The following is a 26,639-nucleotide window of genomic DNA, read 5'->3' on the forward strand; positions in this document are numbered from 1 at the left end:
ATAAAATAATTTGATCCTTCTTCCTTGGGGTATATTGACCATTAAAAATTAAAATACAAATTAAAAATACAAATAGACCTTTGTTAAGAAGGTATTCTATATGCCAGTCATAGTTTTGCTTGTTCTTAATTTTCATTTAGCCTAATTACTTTGTACCCATGCATAAAGGAAATTGCCCGTGAAAGAAATTTACCCCTGGAAACATAGTTTTGAAATTAACCAGGTCAAATTAAACATCCAGCTCCTTTTTATGTCACAGTTCTAAATTTGCGCAAATTATTTTGCTGTTTTCTTACCAGAATAATAGGGATATGCCAATTTATGTTTGTGACAAAGATTACATAAAAATGTATTTAACATAGTACTTGATAATTACTAGACATATATTAATTCCCACTCTTACACTGTGGGGAAATAGAAAATTGCATTTTTATGGTTGTGATAGTCTACTGATTGTATCAGCTTGAGTAAATAATGCCCAACTAAATTAGTTTGGCATATTTATGGGTGTGGAAGACCCACCCTAAGGAAGATTGTCACCAGAATTCTATAAAAGGGAAGTGAAGAAGGAAGGCTTGCTTCTGTCTTCTTAGGAGGAGCTTCCATGTTTTCTTTCACCTTGGACATCATCTCAAGCCTTTTGGAGCAGACCCTTCAGCTTCCTGATATGGACTCACATGGGACACTACATGTCCTTAAACCAGATCCTTCGGATCCCTGGTGCACAGAGACATCTTGCACTCTTCCAAACCTAACTCTGTGGGGCCCAGAACAAGAAAAGCCTCTACAATAGGGCCAGGATACTGTGCAGGCTGCTCTGCCACTGGAGCCATATGATCCAGCAGATAAAATGGTGCTTGAAGTGTCAGTGGCCAATAGAGATGCTGTTTGGAGTCTCTGGCAGGCCCCATAGACGAATCACAGCAGAGGCTTTTAGGCAACTACTCTCCCCTTGAAAATCAGCTCTTGGCCTGCTACTGGACCTTAGTGGAAACTGAACATTTGACTAAGGGACACTAGGTTACCATGACATCTGAGTTGCCTATCATGACCTGGGTATTATCTGATCCACTGAGTCATAAGATTGGACATGCATAGCAACCTTCTATAATTAAAGAAAATGATACATATGTGATTGAGTCAGAGTAGGTCCAGAGGGTACAAGTAAATTACATGAAGAAGTTACTCAAATGCCCATGGCTCCTACTCCTGCTTTATTGTCTTCTACTTCCCAGCATGCACCTGTGAGCTCATGGCATGTGCAATACGATCACCTGTCAGAGGAAGAGAAGGTTAGGGCCTGGTTTACAGATGATTCTTCACTTTATGTAGGCACCACCCTTAAATGGACAGCTGCAGCATTACAGCCCCTTTCTGGGACATCCATGAAGGACAGTGGTGAAGGAAAATTGCCACAGTGGGCAGAACTTCAGGTAGTGCACATGGTGGTACATTTTTCCTGGAAGGAGAAATGGCTAGTGGTGTGACTGTATACTGAGTCATTGGCTGTAGTCAATGATCTGGCCAGATGGTCAGGAACTTGGGAGAAACATAACTGAAATATTAGTGACAAAGATTTTTGGGGAAGCACGATATGGATTGACCTCTCCATATGGGCAAAGGATGTAAAATTATTTGTTTCTCATGTAAACACTTACCAAATGTGGATAAGGTGATCTGTTCTATAGATAGTGGTCAACCTCCTATTTCAGCCACCCTGTCACTGGCCCATAGGGCATGAACAGAGTGGTCATGGTGAAAAGGATGGAGGGTCTGCGTGGCCTCAGCAACATAGACTCCCACTCACCAAGGATGATTTGGCTACTGGCATTCTTAAAGCAACAGAGTCTCCAGAATGACACCATTCCCCAGGGTGATCAGCCTGTGACCTTGTAGCAGGTTGATTATATTGGACCACATCCATCACAGAAAGGTCTGTGCTTTGTCCTTACAGGCATAGATACTTATTTTGAATATGGATTTGCCTTCCTTACATGTAATGCTTCTGCCAAATCTACTATCCGTGGACATATATTCCCTTATCCACCATCATGAAATTCCACACAACATTGACTTTGACCAAGGGACACATTTTATGCCCAAAGAGTGAGGCAATGGGCCTTCCTCATGAAATTCACTTGTCATGCTCTCTTTTTCACTATTCAGAAGCACCTGAATTGATAGAACGATGGAATGGCTTTTTGAAGACACAGGTACAGCACCAAGTAGGTGGTAACAGCTAGCGAGGCTGAGGCAAGGTTCTTCACAAGGCTATATATGCTTTGAATAAGTGTCCAGCATATAGTGCTGTGTTTCCCAAAGCCAGGATTCACAGGTTCAGAAATCAAGGGGTGGAAGTAGGAATGGTACCATTCACCATTACTCCCAGTGAACCATTAGAAAATTTTTGCTTCCTTTTCCAATTACCTTATGCTCAGCTCGCTTAGAAGTCTTAGTTCCAGAGAGGGGAAGATTTGTACCAGAGAGCACAACAATGATACCGTTGAACTGGAAGCTAAGACTTCTCCCCAGTCATTTGGTCTCCTCATGCCTCTGAGGAAACAAGCTAAAAATAGAGTCACAGTGTTGCCAGGCATGACTGACCCAGAATATCAAGGGGGAAATTGGACTATTGCTCCACAGTGGACAAAAGGAAGAATATACTTAGAGTGCAGGAGACCCCTCAGGGCACCTGCTAGTAATACTATGCCCTATTATTAAAGTCAGGAGGAAAATACTAGAACCTAATCCAGATAGAATGAGAAATGGTCCAGAATCTTTAGGAATGAAGGTGTGGGTCATCCAATCAGGGAAAGAACCAAGATTTGCTGAAGGTCGAGGAAGTATAAGGTAGTAGAAGATGTTTCTAAATACCATATACAACCCCATGATCAACTACAGATATGAGGATTGTAATTGTAATAGTTGCTCCTAATGTGATTCCAATGTAATATAATGTTGATAGACATAGTATTGATTCTTAGGTATTGTTGAGCCTATGTTATAAGTTATGAAAGAGTAAGAATCACCCAAAGAAATCTTACCTTCTCTTCTGGAAAGGGAATCAGTGCATTTCTGTTTATATGCAGGATAGTTACAACATATTAGGTATAATTATGAACTTGTCTTTGGATCTGGAGACTATGGTTGAAAGAAATCTGTTCCACATCTATTGAGATGATCGTATAGTTTTTGTCCTTAGCTTTATTAATACAGTATATTACATTTATTGATTTGCATACATTGAACAATTCCTGCATCACTAGGATGAATCCCACTTGGTCAGGGTGTATGATCTTCTGGATTATGTTTGCCAGTATCTTATTGAGGATTTTTGCATCTATGTTCATTAGTGAGATTGGCCTATAGTTCTCTTTTTCAGTTGGGTCTTTCTCTGCTTTGGGGATCAAGGTGATGCTTGCTTCCAGGAATGAATTTGGGAGTATTGCTTCCCTTACAATTTCATTGAAGAGTTTAAACAGTAGTGGCAGCAGTTCCTCTCTAAATGTCTTGTAGAATTCAGCAGTCAAGCCATTAGGACCTGGGCTTTCCTTAGTTGGTAAGTTTTCAAATTCATTGATTGATATTGGGTTACTTCGAATTTTTAGGTCTTTTTTGTTCAACTTTGGTAATTCATATATATCTAGGAATCTATCCATTTCTTCTGTGTTTTCCATCTTATTGGTGTATAGGTTCTCAAAGTAGGTATTGATGATCTATTGCATTTCAGCTGGATCTGTTGTAATCTCACACTTTTCATTCCTAATTACATGGATTTGGGCCCCTTCTTTCCAGGTTGATTAGGGTTTGTCAATTTTGTTTATTCTTTCAAAGAACCAATTCTTGGCTTCATTGATTTTTTATCATGCTCTTAGTCTCCATGGCATTGGCTTCTGCTCTGATCCTTAGAATTTTCTCCCTTGTAGGAGGTTTAGGTTTGTCCTGCTCTTCTTTCTCTAGAAACATGAGGTTCAGCATTAGGTTGTTTATTTGAGCTCACTCTGTTTTCCTAATATGAGTATTCACTGCTATAAATTTCCCTTGTAAGACTGCTTTCATTGTGTTCCATAGATTCCAATATGTTTTATTGGGATTATCATTTAATTGTAGAAACTGTCTGATTTCTTGTTTAATTTCTTCTGTGATCCATTGTTTGTTCAGAAGTGTGTTGTTCAATTTCCATGTGTTTATGAAATTTTTGTGGTTTCTTTTGCTATTGATTTTCAATTTCATCACACTATGGTCTGATAAAATACAGGGGATAACTTCCATTCTTGTGCATTTACTTACACATGTTCTATGAGCAAGTCTGTGATCTATTTTGGAGAACTACCTGTGCAGCCAAAAAGAATGTGTATTCTGATTTTGTGGAGTAGAACACTCTTAAACATCTGTTAAGTTCATTTGTTCAAGAGTTCGGTTGAGTTCTAGTATTTTGTTGTTTATTTTTTGTCTAGCTGATCTATCTCTTTAGACATTTATAGCCAAAAGAATGCACATTGAGGTCATACTCTTAAGTGAAACCAATATGATGCACATGTGCAAATACTGAATAGTTTCTCTGGTGTGAGAAATTAAAAGTGTAAATAAGGATCAAAATGTATAACAGATAATGTGAAATAGGAAGAAAAAGTCTAAAGGGGAAGGAGAAATGGGAGGGGTAGGGGAAAAGAAAGAAGAGAAAGGAATAAATATTAGAAAAGGAAAAATTAGAAACAATGTCTTTGTTAACAGGGATATGTGGAGGGCTTGAAGGGAGGGCAGCAGAATGGGAAAAAAATAAAAACCAAGATATATCATGAAAAGTTCAAATTCCCAATGATGAATGTCATTATATTGTATACCTAAAATGTACCAATAAAATGAATGAATAAAAAAATGTGCTCCATTGTCACATTGACAAGGGATGGATTGTGATATTTGATTGATTGTGTCAACTTGAGTAAATAATGCCCAACTAAATTGTCCCAACATAGTACTTGGTGTGGAACATCCATCCTAGGGTGGCTTGTAGCCTGGATGGTATAAAGGGTAAATGAAGAAGGATAGATCTGCTTCTGTTTCTTTGGAAGACCTCCAGTCTTTGCCTTTACCTTAGATGTCATCTCATGGTTTATGGGGCAGACTCTTCAGCCTTTCATTGCAGACCCATTGTATTTCTGCAGTGAACTCTAGACCTTGAGCTCTAGGCCTTCAACTAAATCCTTTGCTTTCCAGTATGAGATAGGCACTTTTCACGCTTCCACATCTGACTCTGTGTGTGGTCATCATAAGCCTATCTTGTAAATTGTATATATTTATATATCTCATGTTATATCTGTTTCTCTAATAAACACTGATACAGCTATCTATATACCTTCACTTTCAGTTTTCTACTTTAGAGTTAATTTACAGTTACAGAAATTTGAAAACAGAATAAAGTTCATCTTATCCTTTAAAAAGTTTTCTAATTTTTAACATTTTACATACCCAGGCTATCTTTCTTAAAACTAAGAAAATATTACATTAGTAGTCATAATTACACCATAGGCTTTATTCAGATTTTAACATTTGTTCCAATTATGGTCTTATTATTGTTACCACTTCTGATTCAGAATACCACATTGCATTAATTTCCAGGCTTACTTATTCTTCTCTTACTTATGACAGTCCATCACTCTTTCTTGTCTTATATGATTTTAAGATTATTGAAGTATACTGATAACTCACTTTGTAGACGATTACTTAAGTTTTTGTATAAGGCTGTTATGTAGATTTGGAGGAAGAAGTATCTTCTTAGTGTATGATATTGGCAATGAATATAAATTAAAGCCTGGTGATGAAAACCTTAATTAGATGGGTACAGTATGTTTCATGATTTTCCACTATAACACTACTCTCTGTCTTCTTAACATGGCACATTCTTTGGAAAAAATGTCAAATTCATCCCACATTCAAGCAGAAAGGACTGAGATGCTACTTGGAGGGTGACAGTGATATACACTATTTAGAAAATCTATACAAATTGTTTCCATATATTGATCTATTTAATAAATTATTTATGTAAATATGAACTCATATATTTGTTTTACACTTTGAGTTCAAATGCAGTATTTCATTATTTATTCTGTTATTTTTAATTTTTAGAACACCGTATTTTGGAAGTCTTTTCAACGCAAGAAAGTTGAGAGGAAGTCCTGCTTGTGTAACATAGTGAAACTCTATCTCAAGGAAATAAAAAAGAACTGGCAGTCTATATGTATATCATCAAATGAATGGATAATGTAAATTCATTTACACACATTGAAATACTACTGTGTGATAAAGGAGAAACTTGAGTTATTTGTAAGAAAATGATGCACCTTGAACCATAACGTTAAGGGAAGTAAATCAGACACCCAATCTTAAATATTACATAGATTCTCTTAGATGAGAAACCCAAAATATAAATAGAAAGCAAAATATAAGATAGGTAATAGGAAGTATGAGGCTAAATCTTTATGAAGTGAGAAAAGAATCAAGAGATGGAGGGATGGGGAAAGAGAAGAGAAGAAGTCAATGCAGAAAGAGTTAAGATGTGGTATTTGCACGAACTGACTCCCTACCAGGAATGTAATCATTGTGTACTGCAAGCATGTGCTAATAAAAAAAAGGGAATGGCAATGTGGCTAGGTTTTAGAGTACTCGCTCTGTGTATACAAAGCCCTGACTTCAATTACCAGCACTGCAATGGTAATAACAATGAAATAATGATAATAATAATAATAATTATTATTATTATTATAACCCTACTTCCTTACAACTTATGATTTTATCTCTCACGCTGGAAGTCAGTTGTCACTCCTGTTTCACCAAGGTGATTCATATGCATAAAAGTATAACATTGTGATAGTTCACTCTAAATTCCTCCTCATACATAGAAGATTGAGAATGCTCTTTAGTGTTCTCATGCAGTGAACTTCCTAATGTTTAGTTATATATATATCATATATATGTAGACTAATTGAGATTCCTAGCTGTCAATAAACTGTTACTTGTGGAAATTGGCTTGGTTATATTTTTACCTGGTATATGGTGGTAGGGAGCTAGAGGCCATACCTAAATCATCCAGTATTTAAAGGGTTATCTGGGTAGCAACTAGCAGTATTCTCCTTTTATACATAGACTTAATCAATATTTATAAATGTTCAATGAGCTACATGTTATTAATTTATTAAAAATGAAAGAGTATATTAATTAAGTAAAAGGCTCCAAATTTTTAGATAACAAAGTTATGCATAACTAGCTTTCATATTTGTAAATAATGATTATCTTTGTTTTCTATGGCCTTGATAAATCTGTAATAGCTTACAATAATGCAACTCAAAGTGAGGTCCAAGGAATAGCAATAGAAGCAGGAATTAGATTTATAAGAATGAAAAAACTTAGGGATCACCCAAGATCTGTTGAATAAGAATATTCAGATTATAACACTATTTCTGAATTAAAATTGAAAAAGCCTTTAAATAGTTTTGGCATTTCAAGAAAATTAATATGGAATTTGGCTTCTGATTCCTCAAACTGGTCTTCAATTTGTGACATACTGTGGTTTTTCAGTTATCATTTTTATTATTTAAAGAAGTATCAAGTAATTATCATGTGCAAGCATTGTTCTGGGTCTTCAAAATTCAATGGAATATTGATAGATTAAAAAGAACATCATTTATTTGGGTGGCCTGTATAACGTGTAAGAGAATAAGTAATTATACACACACTATAAGTAAAATATTTACTATGTTAGCTAGTGGCAAAGTGTAGATCAACAAAATTTTTAAAATTGGAGACATAGATAGTGGGTGAAATTATTGATAGGGTGGTAAGAAAGTTCTTGCTCTAAGAATATTTTGTAAAAATTTCCTATAGAAAATGAAGGAGCAAGCTGAACAGATATCTAGGAGGAAAGAATTAATTCATGTGATGTTTTCTATGTTAAGGTCAGTATCTACAATCAATTCTATATGCACAGGCACAAAATTTGTAATATAAAATATTGGGGTATTACTATTCTTTGAGTGAATATTCTTTTGAGTGAATTCTATTACTTGAAGATGTTAACATGTATATTATAACATGCATGATATTTTATATTAATATATAATCTTGCGGTTTTCATTGGGCAACTTTATTTTGCAAACATTATTATTAGGTAGAGGAAACTGAGTCTCTGAGAATTTGAGAAGCTTGCCAAATTTCACCCAACTTGAAATAGATGAATTAAGATTGAAACATAAGTGCATCTGTTAAAAAAAAATTGCACGCTTTGTCCTCTACCTTGGTTTGCATTCCTCTCATGAAAAGTATCATATTGAATTTGTGACAAACTATAAGTCAGTTTTCGGATGAGATGAAAAGTATGATTATGCAGCTAAATCAAGAAAAAAACGCCTATTCACTAATTTTCAGAGCATATGAAAGATGAACAAATGACCTAAATATAATACTGACTATATTATCACTTTTAACCAGTTTTTGCATTTTGTGCAAGAAAACTCAGATATTTTTATCCCCAAACCTTATGTTTTTCCCAACCCCCAGTGTTTAGGTTCATTAATTCTGTTTTAGTACTAAGAATCTGTTTTATACCAGAAAGTCCACAAATAATTCTGATATACAATAACTATCGAACAATCACTGTGGTCTAATTTTACAGGACCTGATCAAAATCACCCAAAAGCAATTTCACCTTAGGGGAAATTAACTTACACAGGATTAGTTGTGATTTCTGTTCACATTCTTTTCTTTAAAGACAATAAGTCTGTGGATAAAGAAGCTAAATTACCTGTGTAAACTCTTTATCAACTCTGACTTCAGTAGTGTGCAATTTCCTTTGCAATGTGTTTCTAGATAGTGTTGATTGGACAATATCAATCTTACAAATTGCATTCACCAAATGTTATTTGAAAGAATATGTGATGTGACCAAGAAATAAGAGAAAAGATTCTGCACATTGGAAAGAGAATATTATAAAAACTATTTGGTAAAGTTTAAATATACTATGTATATATTCTCTCTACTCAGTATTCTCAAGTGTTTACTTACCTTAATTAAAAAAAAATCTTTATGACATGGCTTACCATATATGGAATCCCCTGTCCTGTTGAGTTTTATTTGGACTCTTAAATCAAAGTTCCTCCAGAAAAATCTGTTTAAATGTAAATTCAGTTTTTGACTGACAACTTGACAAGAAATATCAGAATTGTGAAAACTTCAGAATACTGTCACAGGGACTATCTTAGAAACTAGACAAACAATAGTGATATTATAAAGAAGGTCACTTGCTGTGATTTCTGGAATTAAAACTTATCCAAGAGTATACAGTCCTACCATGTAGAGTGAAAGCAATTTATTGCTACTTTCCAGTATTGAAAAAGAAAAAGTTCAGGCTGTCATTGATTGACCTTTAAAAAAAGAAATGTAGCTGGCTTATGCGTAATAAGAACGCAATGTATATATTTTGTTGCCTTTGCAAGGAGACTCTTCATTTGGGTCCTTTGCATAGTGTTTCCACATTTCCATTATAAGGTCATTGTGTGAACCCATTGCTTGCAAGACATATTATCATAATGGTTTCTATGGCTTTTGGTGCAGTACTTGTGCTCTACAAATCTCATGGAAAGGAGAAAATAAATTTTTTAAAAAGTTAGTCATAATTTTCTCATTCATTGAATATCATAGCACAGAAACAAACATAAGGTTTTTTTTCATTTTTTTCTTTCTAGAACAGAAAATCTAATGTTACAATAGCAATGCTCTTGAATATCTTCATATTTATAACTTTGCTTTGCCACATTTATAGAAAATATAATTTTGTAGTAGTATAAAGACATTGACTGATGCAAAAGTTTACGTGACAAATGATCACAGTCATGGTCAGTTTTTGCAATTGAATAAGGAATGATTGTTGTGGAACTATGACATTTCTTTTATTCAAAATTCCCTTTATATTGCTTTTCTCTTTTATCTTCATTTTAAGAACTTCACATGTTTTGTTGTACCATATGTTTTATTGAATATCAAATAAGAAAAAGACGTAATTGTGCAGTGTTATTCTATAATATTTTTTGGAAATTCAAAATTAACTTTAAATTTATCTGACTATATTAATCACCATGAAAAGCTATTGTGATCTCCTGACTTGTTATAAATTAGCTGTTTTTACAGATAGAGCATCAAATATATTAATTTTTTGAATATGAATTTTATTTTATTCTCTGATCTTTGGCTTTCTTGTTCAATCAACTTTTTAAAATTTAAGGCATATGAGTTCATTGACTTTTACTGTACTAAAAATTATAATTACAAATATAAACTTTGTTAAAAAATATAAACATTTACATTAGTCTGTAGAAAATAAATGTTTTAATTATTTAGATTCATTGCACTGAATGCCATATTAAGTTTTAGAGTTTAGTGTTGATATCTTCCAAATCTTAATTTATGTCAATTTGTGTGGAATTTAGAAAAAGACCATTTATTAAAAGGTCTCCTGCTTTTGAGTTAATTTGCTATTTATTTGAGTTAAGATTAAGTTAGTTCTCTTGAAGTCATTATCTTTTTGTTTTAAAAACCTGAAATGTAAGCATTTTCATGTAAATCTTAAGGACTACATTTTAGGTTATCATCTGGTTTGTATATTAATGCTCTTTAAATTCTGTGCATCTTCTCTGTAATTACCAGTTAGACATACCTTTTTCTACAGCCAATATTCACAGTGCTATAGAGCACACTCAAACTGAGGTCTTAGAAAGTATTAGCTGTACTACACTATGTGGTGACTCCTGTACATGACATGGTCTGATTATACATTCACTCAAAATCAAATCATAAAAGCCACATAAAGAGTCATCCTTAGCTTCCTTCCTGCCACACCATGAACTGTTTCTCCTCTGCCTCTCTACCATGATGTCTTGCCTTGGAGCCAGCTGATTATGGGTTGAAACTTCCACAAACTGTACTCTAGAATAAACTTTTCCTGCTTTAACTTGTAGGTGTTTAGTGTTTTGTTCCAGCAATAAGAAAGTAACTAAGATAGAGAGTGAAGCTGAAAGTTCAGTGGCGACCCCAGATTACATCTCCTGGTTAGAAAAGCCAAGAGCATGGACAATCTGAAGGAAGTTGTAAGGAATGAGCAAAGCCAGCCCTAGACAGAAGCTCTCTAGAATGCTGGAGAGGTGGGCTTCCCAAGCCTTTTGGAGGTGGTGTTAAATCCTGCATGATGGCCAAGCCCAGGAACCAGGAAGTTTTGGGCAGTGCTAAGTATGATGAGACCAGACAGGCCCTGAGATGCCTTGGCATGGCTTGATAAGGTAGAACTAAAATGCCAGATCTGAAACCCGGTGCACACAGGCTGAAGAAAGCTTTGGTACCTGGGGGTAGGCCATTGTATGACAAGGTCCAGGTGCTATTGGGGGAAGAGATGTATCTCCCAAACCTGCTAGAATATCTGAAGTGCGAGTTTGTGTTGTCTAAAATTGAAGAATGAATTCCAGGAACAATGGAGGTTAAGAGTAGGAAAAATTTATTGAGAGAAAGATAGCTTCTGCCTAAGAGAGAAAGAGGAACCAGAAAGTGAGTTGCCTGGTCACCTGACTTCTCAAAGGTGTTTTATGGGACAAAACTATGAGGTGAGGTGGGTTCAAGGTGAGACAAAACTATAGTCAACTGGTGAAATTACAAGTACAGTTGCTTACAAGTGCAGTTTACAGGTACAGTTGAGCCAATGAGAAATCACAAGGTCGACAAAACTATGAACAACCAATAAGATCATGACAAGTATAATGGTTTAGTTAACATTGATTAAATGGGGATCCAATGGGGGAAGCAAGTCACATAGCAAGAGCACAAGGAATGAGCAAGAATTTTCAGTGGTAAGTGATAGGTCAGGGATCTTTCTTGGAAGATCTTGGTCCTCCACCAATGTGATTGATACCTATTTAGAATATCAATCACTGCTATTCATGCTATGCAGGCATAGTCTTTCTCTTCTTTCACAATGCTGGCTTTCAGTGAATGTGTCTTGATTGTCTTCCATGTTGGCTCCTCAAGGTCCGGCCCTGTCTAACTCCCTACAAAATATCTAATTAACTTACATATCTACAATACAGGAAGCTGCTTTATCCAATTCTTAGGTGTTGCCTAGTGGAATAAGACAAAAATAATACCAGACAACCCAGAAGGGAGATAGAGACTAGATAGACTAGATAAACTAGATAGACACAGCAGAAGCTGCTTTCAGGATTAAAAATGGGGCAATTGCATGAGTACAAGCCCTCTAAATCATTGATCCTACCCTTCCTTTTACCTTTACTGTAAATGTAGATGAGGTTAGGTTTGGCTAGGGTATGACAAATGCAAGGGAAGCAGAAGCACTCTATTGGCTTTTGGTCACAATTGTAGAAAGGAGCCAAGAGTTGGTATTCTCTGAATGAAAAATTTATCAGCAATGTATGCTGCACTGCACCCTGACTAGAAAACCAATAGCAGTGATGTACACTTCTCTGTATGCCTGTGAAAGGATCACAGGGCAACAGACTGTGGAAGTACAGACTAGGTACCCAATAGAGGGCTTGGCCCTGGGACCCAGGATGTACATGACACAGGAAACTGTACAAGATGATAGACTACAGGTTATGACACCCAACTCCTATACAGAAGGGAAATAGAGGACTCTGACTGAGGCCTAGTATAATGATGGCCATAGCCATGGCACAACTCCCCAGTGGACAATACTTGCTGCCCAGCACTCTGGTTTAAAACCAGGACGGACAAGTTGAGCCAATGGGCAGAGTTACAGGTAGGAAGAAAAACCTATACATGTTTACATGGACAGTTGGGCTGTATACCAAGGGCTGACACTTTGGTTACTGGCTTGGGTGACCCAAAAGTAACAGAAAGGACACAAAGTAAGGGTAACAACCCATTAGATCCCATTTAAAAGTACAGCTGGATGCAGGCATACCTGACTCGCAGAACAAGGTCCTGAAATAATAAAAGGAAACTTAATTGGATAAAATGCATCCTCCTGGAAGGATGGAATCTCCCTATAATGGAAGCACACAGACAGCATTGTCTACTGGGCACAAACATTTGCCCATGTTGGATGCATACCAAACTTGTTTGTGTTGTTACAAGTAGTAAACAGATGATTTAGATACTAGTGAAGGAACATGAGTTGACTTTCCTCAACAATGAGAGCATTCTCCTGGATGACAATTGAAGAAAACTATCCAGGTGGCAGAAAACTCAAATATTGTGGAGGTGCTTGTCAAAGGACTTTAATGGGACCTTTATGAAATGTTTTTGACTGCCAATCACAACTATGGCCCTCTTCAACAGAAAGAAGCCAGATTGATCTTTGACCATCACCCTTTATTAAAGTTTGGGGGTGATTCCTTAGAGGGAACAACTAAACTGGTGTAAACAATTAGACAAGGCTACATAGGCCAGGGTAAGATTAAAGCCTAATTGGCCTCCTCTGTGAACACTGAGGGAAAAGACTGCACTCAAGGAGTGATTACATATTACATATTAGGAAACAGTTAAAACAACTGAGGCTAAGTTGTTCACCAAAGAATGTACTAATGGATATTGGAAAACAGATAGACCTGGGTTACTTGATTATTTGTGCTCCGTTGGATATTATGATTATGTAATGTTGATATTATGTCATTGTTATTATGATCTTTGTACACAAGGGTCAGTTCTATGGGTTACTCATAAAGATAATATGCCCCAACTTTGAGGGGGTGGAATGTGCGGAACCACTGTTACTGGACTGAAAGCCTGAAGGCACCTAAGGATACCTAAGAACACAACCCTGCTGTCAGGGGCATGCACATAATAGGAGATAGTTATATAAGAATGACTTAACACAGACAACTAAGGATGTACAACATGGTCTTGTCAGGACACCACCATGATGCAATGTCTGGTATGTCAGATAACAGAAGGGTTGAAGGAAGAAAGATGAGCTGTTCTTGTTTGTTTGTTTGCTTTGTTTTTTTGGTATCAGGGATCAAACTTGGACCTTGTGCTTGCGAGGCAGGCACTAGAACCACTGAGCTAAATCCCCAGCCCCAAGATGAGCAGTTCTTGAGCTCTTGAGATCTGTCTCACCTGCTCCTGCTTTCATGAAAAAATAAAAAGAATCATTCTTTGATATGCCTATATAATTATGTGTGACATTTTTCTGCTCTTCTCCCCAAGTGAATCCTTTGGACATAATTTTCTACGAATTTATTTTCACTTTCTCTGTTACATAATTAGAAGAGAAATGGTAATAAGGAGTTTATAAAGTTATGGGTTTCCTCACATTCCCTGTGCTGTACAACTTTCCCAGATGGAAGACCATCTAGGGCTGTAGAAATCTGATATTTGAGACCTTGGGCAAATTTTCAGATTTACGGTGTCATGCATCAATTGTACCAGGCTGAAAGGTAAGTGAGTACTTAAAGTAACAAGTAAATCCTGATATTTCGGTAGCTTATGTCAATAAAATGTCTTTCCCACTTAATATGTGGTTCACTGTGTGTGTGCCAGGGATGAGGATCTATTCTACACAAATACAGGCTTCTGCATTTGTGTCTTCAACTCCTTCAATGTATTTTATGTCCTCTTCATTCGGTGAATAGGTGAATAAAAAGAATCAGGATTTGGGGAAAAAAGTATTTTGGGGGATAGTCCTAGAAGTAATATATTGGATTTACTCATGCAATCTAAAGATTATCTTCATGCATTTAGTTCCAGGGTCACACCTAGATGCAATAAAGTTCAGGCAATTTCTGGGTTTAGCATGTGGTTCATCACTGATGGGCACCAGTGATATATCTTACAGGTTTCATAGATGATTCATGTGTAGGAAGCTTGATCAACAAAATGGTAGCATTGAGAGGTAAAATCTTTAAAAGTTTTTAAAATTAGGAGGGCTCCATTCATATGACTAAATTCATATCAATTGTAAACAACTTGTGGTTGTGATTTTGATCTTTTGCCTTTCGTTGTGGAGCAATTCCACATGAGGGACATTGCCAGGCTCAGGCTCTCAATTTTGGGGCTTCTAGCTACAAGAACTATGAGCCAGTAAATGTTTGTTCATCATAAGTTTGTCTTGGGTATTCTACAACAGCACAAAACATACTGAACATGTGTTTTTTTCTATTTGATATGAATATTTATATATTTATATATATTCTTCCTCTGTGAGTACTCAAATTTAGCTGGGTCATTTGTGCCTTGCAAAAAACAAACTTAAAGTTTTTACTCTTTCATTTTTGTACTAAGAAATCCTTATGATATAAAAAATTTATAGATAAGTATCTCACTTTTAATTCTAAAATTCTACTCTTTAAATTAGAAAATTCTTTACAGAGTGTTGGTATTTTATCACTTGCCTCTTTTTTCACTATAAGATAAACTATAGCAGAAGAAAAACAAGAAGCACAGTGAGTTTTGTATTGCCACCAAAAAAATCTTAATGAGAATTAGCATAAATTCTCAATTCCTCTATGAAAATTGGTGCCTTATGTCAGAATTATTTTAACTTTTCTCTTCTGTTTATTTCAATTAATAATTATTCATGGACCCTATTCATGGTCCAATCTAAATTCTTGATTTTAGTGATGGCTTTACATCAGTTGTGCTACTATACATACATAAAATACAGACAAATTTAATATTAAGCAATTATTCAATAACTACAATAATAAGCGCTGCTTCTTTTTTTTGTTTGTTTGTTCCTGGGATTAAACCTGGGACCTTGTCCTTGGCGAGGCAGGCGGCAGAAACACTGAGCTAAATCCCCAGCCCAACAGGTGCATTTTAAAGGTTCTACATGTCTATAAATACTTATGTTAGGTCTTATTTCCTCATGTAATTACTGGTCTACCTGGCTAGAGAAACTTTATGTAGAAAAATAACCTGATTACTCATGTCAGCACAGTGAATATAGTTTACGAGATGAGTCATATTAGTTAATGAGTACATCAAATAAATCAATATCTCAATGCAGGAGATAATAATTATTCATTACATAAATTATTCTTTGCATCCCTCACTTTTGAAATATAAAACATTCTTATAGTATTCAGAAATACCCAAGGTTTGTAAAAAAAGCTTCAGTAGAGGATGATAAAATTTTAAGCGGTTATAATTTCCATTAAATATATACTCAATTGTAAATTCCAAACTCCATAAAGACTTGGTTAGAAGTAAGAGTGATGCAAAGAAGGCAAAAAGAAAGAAAGGAGGAGGAAGAGGAAGAGGAGGAGAAGGAGGAGAAGGAGGAAAAAGACTAACAGATTAAAAAGATTTAAACAGAAAAGAAATGCATTGGCTTCAATGTTTATCTAGCTAAATGACTCATAAGACTAAATCAGGTAAGACTTGCCAATTTTAAATAAAAATAAAAACTACATAACCTTATAAAATTATGTATTTTTCAACATCATTTCTAAAAGTGAATGAACTATTAGGTTAATCAATTAGAATCTTTTGAAGAACTTATTCTTTTAAGTATAAGAAATTTAAGGGAAAATTATTCAAAATTTGCAATGTTTGAAAGTATCGCATTCTGGTTTTTAGTAAATATTTTCATTTTTGTTCCCAGGTAAGAAAATGAAATTTCAATCATTTTTTCCATCTGAAATTAAATTTTATCAAGTTTAACAAAAGGTGCAAAAGAGAATGTTAATTATTTCATTTCATATATATTTAGCTTGCAATCCAATGTCTATACAAAAAGAAAATTATTTGGACATGCCATGGAAAATTAAAACACACTTCAAGTATATTTAGAATAGCCAACAGGAAAACTCATTCAATAACAAAGGGAAAACCTACAGGTACAAAGGAATATATAGAATGTGATTGAAAAAAATATTTTAAAATCATTACAGTAAAAAAAAACCTATTGTCATTAATTTCCCACCAAATAATCCCTGTAACTCATGCAATATACTCATTCCATCATTATATAAGTTTCTGAAACTGAGGGTTTCTGGAAACCCTCTTTTGTAAGCTGCTTTAAGTGCTTTGATATCACCAATCTATTCAAAATATTTGCTTTTTCTGGACTTTGGGAAAGAGTCAGAAGTCTGAAACTGCCAGATCTTATGGATAAGGTGGGTGAGTATATACAATGATGGCTTTATGAGCCTGTCTTTCCATTAAATAGAACTTGGCAGCAGCATTCACCATTTTTGTGATTACACTTCCTAAAGAAACTTGTGGGACAAGACTTCGAGAACTGCTTTAGATGGTGCAAGAGGGATGTAATAAATCTATCCCTGGAAAGAAGTATTTTGAGGGAGAATAGTGGCAGTGTGTCATTTATTGTAATATATTTTTAAGTTTGAACATTCACTACATATTTTTGATCAACTTTTCTATTTGAAATATTGCATATGCACTACATTGATTACTTGTAATATCACACTATATTCATTCTATCCATTCTTACTATCATGACTTTCATGTTTGCACATCTTGAAAATACCACACCTAAATTCAAGATACAGCTTATTTCTTAGAGTACTTTTCGTGGCATACAAACAGAACCCAGGGGAAGATTACTTGGATGCCATCATAAGCAACCTTGATTATCACAATAACCTGATGAGTATTATTAAGAGAAACAAGCACAAATGGGGCAATGGTCTTCAGGAGCCAGGGAGTCTCTACTCCTTAAGAACTGATGAATCACGCTCCCGGAAGCCCCTCCCTCAGCTCCGAGCCCAGCCGCGAAGCCGGACATTGGGCTTCGCAGCGCCCGCCTCTCCTGGGGCTCAGTACCCTGGGCTGTGAGGCCAGGCCAGAACAAGTGTTTTCCTGCGGCTTCCAGTAAAAACAAACAAAAGAAAGAAAAAAAGCAAAACCCAAAACACCACCGATCCAGACATAGATCAGAGACATCTTTTTCTTCAGATGATCATGTGTTTCCGTCATCATCTTCTTCAGGAAGCGAGACAGATTCAAGTACTGAAGATGCCACCAAAGGAAAAAAATAAGAAAAAGAATGGAGAGAAAAAGAATAAATGGAGAAAAGAAAGAAAGGAATCTTCCGAGATGCCCAACATCCTGTCTGGTCCTCAGTCATTGATCCATGCCATTTGCCACTGAGATGTCTTCCCTCCTGTCTGCCTCTTCCATCAGGGTGGCTGAAACCAGTGGAACTATTTGATTTCCAAACTCATCGTGTAAGATAGTCAAATGACCCAGACCCCAGCACTGTGAAACCAACAAGAACCCTGAAGAGCCCAGGGAATGGACAACATGTCTTTCATGGCAAGTCTAGACTCACAAAATCAATCTGTATCCTTTGTAGCCACACAATAAAGAGTTTGGAATTCATAAAAACAAAAAGAACTGATGAATCAATGCTACCCTTTTTCTTTCTCTGACAGGCTCTTAGCCTCAGAACATCTCAAGAAATGTGTTACCCAGAAGCAAGCAAGTGACAAATTATGTCATGCAGCTTGGTGTTGGTTCTCCCTTCTGCTTTCCTCTCTCTTCAGTTCTGTTAACTGGCATCATACACTAAAATAAACCATAGCATGCTTACCATACAAGCCTTTCTTTTGAGCTCTGTTTTGTTTCTGGCATAAAGGAGAGCAGTTCAGCTCTCTGGGGATTAGAGATCATAAAATGCTGTTTGATACCAACAAATGCAATTTTAAAGAAATTGATAGTGCTTAGGATATTTTAGTTTTATAGTTGGGTGTTGGTGATCTGCTTAAGGACTCATATTTGGCAGCCCAGCTGTGACTTATACCTGATATCAGTGTTCTCATCCAATATAATTTCCAAACTCATTCTGTATTCTTCATGAAATAAACTGACCTACCATGATATAGTTCTAAAAAATAAGTAGTAACTTAAAAAATAGAAACATTAACCTGCAAACAAGACAGGGATTTTATAGATCGGTCATACAGGAAATATAAAAGCATTATACTTTTATATCATTAATTTTCAAAAACTCATAGACATTACCTGAAATATTTTCAGTAGAGGCCTCCATTTTTGTTTGTTTGCCTTTCAGCAACTGTAATTTATGCACACAGGAGCAAAGCACATCAGAAACAGAATTAAATTATGCTTAAATTTTATATTATGGAAGTTATCTTCTGGGACCAAGTAGCCAAGAAATTTTAACTGGCTCTATATGAATAAGTCATTTTCTAAATGAAAGAGAATAGTTAAAATGGACAAAATGTAGTGCCATATTTTTTATCTTGGTTGGAGAGTTTATTCTATAAAAATTTTCATAAAAATCTATTTTCTATTGCCTCATCAGGAGAAGGCCATACTGTAGTATTTTGGATTACTAATCTTAAAATCATGCAGTGATCAACTGTGAAAAAAAAATTTAGTCTTTCCACATTGTAGATTACACATTTGTTTGTAGGTATCAAACATTAAACAGGGCCTAGATATGGTCATTTTATAGAAAATTATATATTAAACTAATTTTTTGAGGCTAAAATTAAAACGTTTGCTGAAATCTATGTTGTAAAGCTTTGCTGAACACAGGTTTCCCAAAATTCTTGAAAATAGCAGTTGAATTTCAGTCTGGCTCTTCTGAAGCAGACCATGATACTCAGAGTTGCATGCATGGAACTTATTGAAGAAATTCTCTCAATGGACAATTAACTTTAGACGCTTTTTGGCTTACAATGAAGTTTTTGTCCTGATAAGCCCTTAATAAAAATATATTATGTCAAAAGTGCATTTAACACAATGAATCTGCCAAGCATCATTGTTTAACAACACAGCACGCTGCAGAATATCTCAGTTCTTTCTCCTTGTGATCTCATGGCTGACTGCATGCTGGAGCTGCGTGCTGCCACCCAGCATTATGATAGATTATCAATAGCCTAAAGAAGACACAAATTCAAAATCCTAAGGCTCTTTTCCACTGACTGCTGATTGATTCTGCACCATAATATTGCAAAAATAAAAACAATACTCACACCATCCTAAGTGTGTGTCCATCTGTAATTTCAGACAGAGTCTTAGCATCCACCTCATTGTGGGCTCACAGGGAGATTTGGAGCATGATTACACTTTTTAGTTTGCCCCGTTGTAGGAGGTATGAAAATGGGGATGGAGAAGTAGAAACTTAGAAACTCTGACCACCAGATATCTCCCACTGCCACTTCATTCTCTTTGTGTTGGGGAAGGTGGCTCTCCTAGCCTCAGTTCAACCACAGAGGCAAAGAACAGCTACCTTGAATCCTAGAGATGGACACTCAGAAGCAGTAAAGGGATCCAAAAGTGACTTCTCCATTTTTAACAAAGATTAAGGATATAAAATGTTTCTCCTGGGTAAAATAAAGGAATTTTGCAGCAATCTTCTTACAGACTACTATTTGAAGACAAGTAGGTCTTAACTGTTTTCATCCCAAGTGCCTGGCACAGTACAAGATATGTAGTAAACATAGGTGGACAAATTGAAAATCAGACACACAAATCTCCAAGGAGTAGTTAATGAAATTTCTCAATTTATCTAATTTACACATCACAAACCTTTGAACCAAAACATTTTGCTTGTACTATACCTTCTTCTACTATGAAAGTCTCACATCAGATTTTAATATTTAATCACATGAAAATGAATCCAGGAAGTTTTTTTCTTACGACATCCTCATGTATCTCTCCTGTGTTTGACCCTCCTGTGGTTTTCAAAGGAGTTATGCTCAGCAATGACAAAAGCACAGGAGGAAAGTTTCATGAAAATAATATTCTATATTTTCAAGTTATTAGCTCAATATCCAAAGGGGGAAAAGAAGAAAAGAGAAGAAAAACCTGCCATTCTCCCACACTAATTTTTAATGTAACATAGCAGTTTCTCGCTATTATTTTTACCTTCTTATACTTCAATGCATTTTTTGAGAAAAATAAAATTAACTGGTTGCTCAATATGTACTAATGTTAGCCAATAAAATGTGATCTGTAACTTATGTTTGACAAATAGTTAAAGCATATTGGGGGTTCAAAAGTAAACGTAACGACATCTTTTACTTCTGTGACTCTTCCTTTATTTTTTCAATTATGAATCAACTCCTTCCTCCTCCTCCTTCTTTTTCTCATTTACAAAAGTATTTATATTTTTATAAATAAAACTGTAGATGTATAAAGCACAGTAGTAGCCATCATAATGCAACATATTAAGCCTAACATCTTGGCTTTAGGGCCTTTATAATGTCATTTAAAAATGTTGGTTAAAAACTAAATAGTATTTTTTTTCTGGCTTTGTTTGCTTTGTTTTTTCTGGTCTTGTGTGTTTGTTTTATGTTTAGGTGGATACAGAAGCAAAATAATGCTAGGAATTTTAACATCGATTCTTTTTTCCTTGTTTTGTGGATGACTTAATCTCTGCAGTATAACTGCAAATTTACAGAGTAGTGTAATTTTTTGATTCACATTTTTGTCATTGCTAAATCCCTAATGATTAATAATGCAGACATTTGCCTTTTAAAAGTTATCTGTAAAAGTATATATCATAATTTTGCTGTATGATATTTATGTCACATGAGTGGTTTATCTATTTAAAATATTTGTCATAGACCTGGAAAGAGCAGATAATTTTAATGCAAAAAAGTCTATAGAATAATTTTTAGTAAAAAAGAATAATGTCAAAATTAATGTGTTTAGTGATTTTAGATGTTTTTGTAAATAAACTATAACAGACAAAAATGTATCTATTGCATCGAATATTTTTGGTCATTGATATAATTCCTTTAACATTTGAAAGTGGAGACTTACCTGAATTATTTCTTTGTCTGAGATCATTATTACTTTTCTAATTACTGCTTAGAATATTTAACAATTTGACCAAGTGAAATGATGAACAAGGTCTCTCTTACGTGGATCCATATTATTTAGTAATTGGACCAATGGTGACGCTTCAAACACTGACCTTTCCCATTATTGTGTCTGCATTGCTCTCCTAGAACATAAAAATGTTCCTCTCATATTTTTTTATCCCCAGCAACTGGTGGAGTGGGAACTCAACATTCCACCAGTAGTATGTCTTAATACATATAAACACATTCACATGCATACTCAAATTTTAATACAAGGAAGTTAAATAAGACCATTTATTTTCTGAGATGCCAAAGAAATGTATATATTTTAATGGTATGCTGTGACTCTATAATGTCAGCTAAACTCATGGTTTAATAGTAAAGCACAGTTATCATCACCAATCCAAACTCATGCTTATCACAGTGAGATTTTAAAATATTTTTGAATCTACAAACTATATCCACTGTTATTCATTTAGGAAGGATTATGATCTTTAACAAATCAGCTGGTTCACTTTTAAACCTACAGATTACTTCACAATTTTAACAGTAAGGAAATGGCTAAATATGTGAAAAAGTTAATTCTTAAAAATAAAAAATTGATTTGGAAACATTTCAGTGATACTTATTACTGAAAAATATATCTACAGTCCCTAGGAGGAAAATCTTCTCTTGAAATGTAGGTCTTATCCTAAGGTATGAACTCAATTAGCCTCATTAAAACTTTCTTTAATTGGTCTCACTGCCTGTTCATCTTCTGTCAATAAAAATTCATTAATTTTTAATTCAGGATCTACCCATAAACACTTTCAACTTCTTCCCACTGCATTTTCTCTGTATTAAGCTAAATTTTAATTACATATGCATTACACTAATTCTCTATGGCCTAAACGGTAATTATTTTAGGAATTTATTTTTAAACAAATATGTCAATAAAATATCTGTATGCACTTATATTTCAATTTCTGGGGCCTTTGCATTGAACTATTCCCCTAGCTATTTTTTTAAAAAAATTTATTTCAAAAAGAAGCCTTGCTAAATTGTCCAGGCTGAGCTCAAATTTGTAATTCCCCTGCAAATGCTGAGATTACAGGCACATGCCACCATGCTATATTTGTATTTCTAAAATTGGTTTATTTAGATCATATAAATTATGAGTACAATATATTTGATGATATTTTGATGTGAATAAAAATATATGTACATCTCAATCTCATATAGTGACTAATATTAAGATTAGAACTTCACAATTAGGAGTATCCAGTAGATACTGGATAAATCAATAGTGGGAAAAATGGATAGACACATGTATTAAAATTTCTAGTTTGAGGTAACAATGATTTTTGAATTTGGCCAATAGACACTGCCCATTTATATTTTTATGCTGGACAGTTGACCTATACAAGATCAATCTATTAAATAATTGGATCAAAGAAAACTTTAAATTCACTATGTCATTCTTCTTTCATTCATCTCTTTATTAAGAGAACAAAGAGACATGCTTTCAACAAAATGTTGTATTGTAGTTTGCTAGAGTATTTGTTTACTATCTCTCTTTTTTTGCATGGTATACAAAGTTTAAGATTTTCACCTTGAGCAGGATTGTGCATCACAAGAAGCAAAAGTACCACACGTAATTTGAATAACTTAAGTGTCAAATACTTATTTTCAAAGCAAATATACATAACTTAGAGGGGTATCATTTTAATTCAAGTTTCCCCCGGAAGGATGTATGAGAACAAGACATGGAGGTTTGCAGTTAATTTCAAAATGAACACCATGTACTTAACCAATAGTATCGTTTTTGAAAAGGGAACCCCTCCAACCAAGCATCCAATTGAAGAATTGAAGGCTGAAACATTTTGTGCCAAGGAGAGCTGTCACACATATAGCAGAGATGAAATTTCACCAGTATCATTAGGGTCTACATGTTCTGAAAGCCTGGGGAAGACCCGAGACTCATGTAGAAAACACACAGATGTGTTTCAGGTTGCTGTTTGTTGTTATGTTGAATCAGTACTTTATCCACAGCTGAGCTACACTCAGAGATCAGACAAAAAGATGTGGAGCTGGAGCCCAAATCACTAGCTTCAATAGTCTTCTGTCAAACACCTAACTCTAAGGGTGGAGGGAGTGAAGGGCACACAGGGAATAGGGAAAAAATAAGAACCAAGATACATCATGTACAGGTACAAGCACCCAATGATAAATTTAAATGTACTGTATACCTAAAATGTATCAATAAAAGAATTTAAGTTAAAAAAAAAGACCTAACTCTAGATCATTGATGGCTTTCAGTGATACACACATGTTATGAACAGCCCACCGCAGCACATGTGCCATAGGTTCGCCACCCCTGCTCTTGGTGCTTGGGATGCTTAAGTAAAAGCTGTAGACAAAATCTCGCACAGGAGGCCCTTGTGGAGCCTCTTTTCTGGTAACATTAAACTGTTCAAGTTGAGTTAGGTGAAGATTTGGCTGAATATATCCTTATATTATTTGTTTAAACTTTCAATTTGTGAATAATCTGTAGCATTGCACAATAAATTTTTACTAAAAGGCATGTACATTTGTTATGGCAGTGCTTATTTTCTGGAAAACACAGGAAATTCCACTGATATTTAGTGATATGAAATAAAAGTGCCAAGGTATTTCTATTAATTAATTATAAAGATCTGCATAATCAAAATGTAGCATCTGTGTTCAGGTAAGTATATTTTTGTAATCAAATTTTTCTATATATAACAATGGTGTTATCTCCCCTGAAACCAAAAGGAGAATAGTTTATTTTTTAAATTGTTTACTTCAAAGATACATTTCATTTTTACTGCTTCACAGGGAATTCTGTAATTGGCAACATAAACAAAAGCATACTACATTTACCATTTTAATTTGTTCACATTTTTTCATAGATTTTTAGAATCCATGAAAGTACTATTATATTGAAGTATTTTTCATGTTGGGAAATAATACTGTTTTAAATATTCAATGCAATTATAATATCTACCATGCAAGTAGAAAATGTCTTTTGATAATTAATTGCAATAGGGGATATATTTTAAAAATACTGATGTAATTTTTGGAATAAAAATTCTACAGTCTTCTTTGCATTTAGTGTTCATTTTTAATATTCTCATAAACAGCTTGACCAGTTTTGTAATTTTCTAGTATCAAATTAAAACTGAGATAAGATTTGGATTAGCTATTTTTCACCTCGTGTTATAATATTAGGATTGAAAAAAAATTAATTGAAGTACAGTGGACCCTCGAGTTACAACCGGCCTGATATATGAACAAGTTGGATTACGACTGGAATTTTAGTTTTAACATAAAGTCTTGAATTTCAGCTCAAATGCTGGCTGCTTGTGCTTCCAGATGGTCTCAGATACAGATTTAACCCTTAAAGAGTTCTGGAAGGAACATTACAACATCCTTTGCTGTGTGGGGTTAATTGAGAAATCCCATGCCAATGTCTCTCTAAGGACACTGAGATCAGCCTGAAAGAAAGTGTGGCCTAAAATTATACAGGAGAGAGATTTTGAAGGCAATTGACCAACTGGAGTTACATCTAGCCCTTGGGAATGAATTAAGTTCATAAGTCAGGGGTCCACTCTAATATATGAGAGTTTGAAATATTGATTGGATTCAGTGTATCCTTGGAGGAAGTAATTCCTCCTTCAGCTATGCAGAAAGAAAAGGACATTTACTTATGACATTTGGACTAATGTGCTGCTTCCCATGGTAAATACTCTTTCCAGAAAAGACTGGACAGTAACTTCCATTGCATGTGTACTTCTGCATTGTGAGGACATTGCCATTTCCACCGTAGGTGGAGTGTGCTCTCCAAACTTGGATCTGCAGACCTATCATATGTTTTAACCTGTAGGATGTGGTAGAAATGGTACTGCATGACTTATGAGGCTAGGACATAAATAGAAATGGAGTGTCTGCCTCATTTATTCAGACACAGATTTGGGGAATCTGATCTCCTACGTTTCTTGGGATAGGAGAAACTCTATCTGCCCCAAGAATACCATATGAGGAAGTCTACACTAGGTAGTGCAGAAAGACCACATGGAGTAGATGTTAGACTACATGAAGAGATAAAGACAGAAATAGAGACACAGGGGTGCTCTGCTGCCTGGGGAAATTACAGCTGTTCCAGATCATAATGTCTCATTTTTCACTATTGCCAGAAGGTGATCTTCTAAGAGACTGAGCCAAGACCAACCCAGTCCTTTCTGAATTCCTGATCAGGGAAATTGTGAGAGACAATACAATTGCTGTGATTACTGTTGTTTGAGAAATATGAACACTTCTTGAGGATAATAACAAAAATTTTATATTTTTAAATCATTATATTCAAAGAACCTTTCTAGCAAATACAGAACCCTGAAGAATAAAATCAATGCCTGAAAACTAATTATGATACTTTTTCATGAATAACTCTAAGATGATTAATTTCTCAAATTGTTGCTGGATGGTTTAATCTTCTTTATGTAAATCTCAAGAGAATATCTGAATTTTATATTTAAAATGTACCAAAATTATTATAAAAACACACATAGCAGTTATTAGGGAAATAGATTCAAGATGTATTAAACAACTGCTATATGCAAAAACCATTTATTTTACATGAAAATAAGAATGCATCATTTTTTTTCCAAATTTCATGAAGAGCATTGAAAAATTCCTGGATTCTAAGTGTTTCTTTTTTTTTCCTTTTAATTGTCCATGCCTTTATTGTCTGCACGCCTTGGAAATGGCTGTATATCTTGTGAGATATAAATGTAATGCCCTGGAATCTTTTTTGGAAAT

General features: G+C 34.9%; 1 pseudogene; it reads left to right on the forward strand.

Annotated features, from left to right (window-relative positions):
• The first annotated feature begins 604 nt into the window (after positions 1-604).
• Positions 605-17,817, forward strand: LOC106009579 (uncharacterized; annotated as a pseudogene).
• Positions 17,818-26,639: the final 8,822 nt, after the last annotated feature.

The sequence above is a fragment of the Heterocephalus glaber genome, unplaced genomic scaffold, assembly GCF_053883595.1.
Source record: "Heterocephalus glaber isolate CG9 unplaced genomic scaffold, H.glaber_assembly_v1.0 deba00001509, whole genome shotgun sequence".
Taxonomy (NCBI): Eukaryota; Metazoa; Chordata; class Mammalia; order Rodentia; family Bathyergidae; genus Heterocephalus; species Heterocephalus glaber.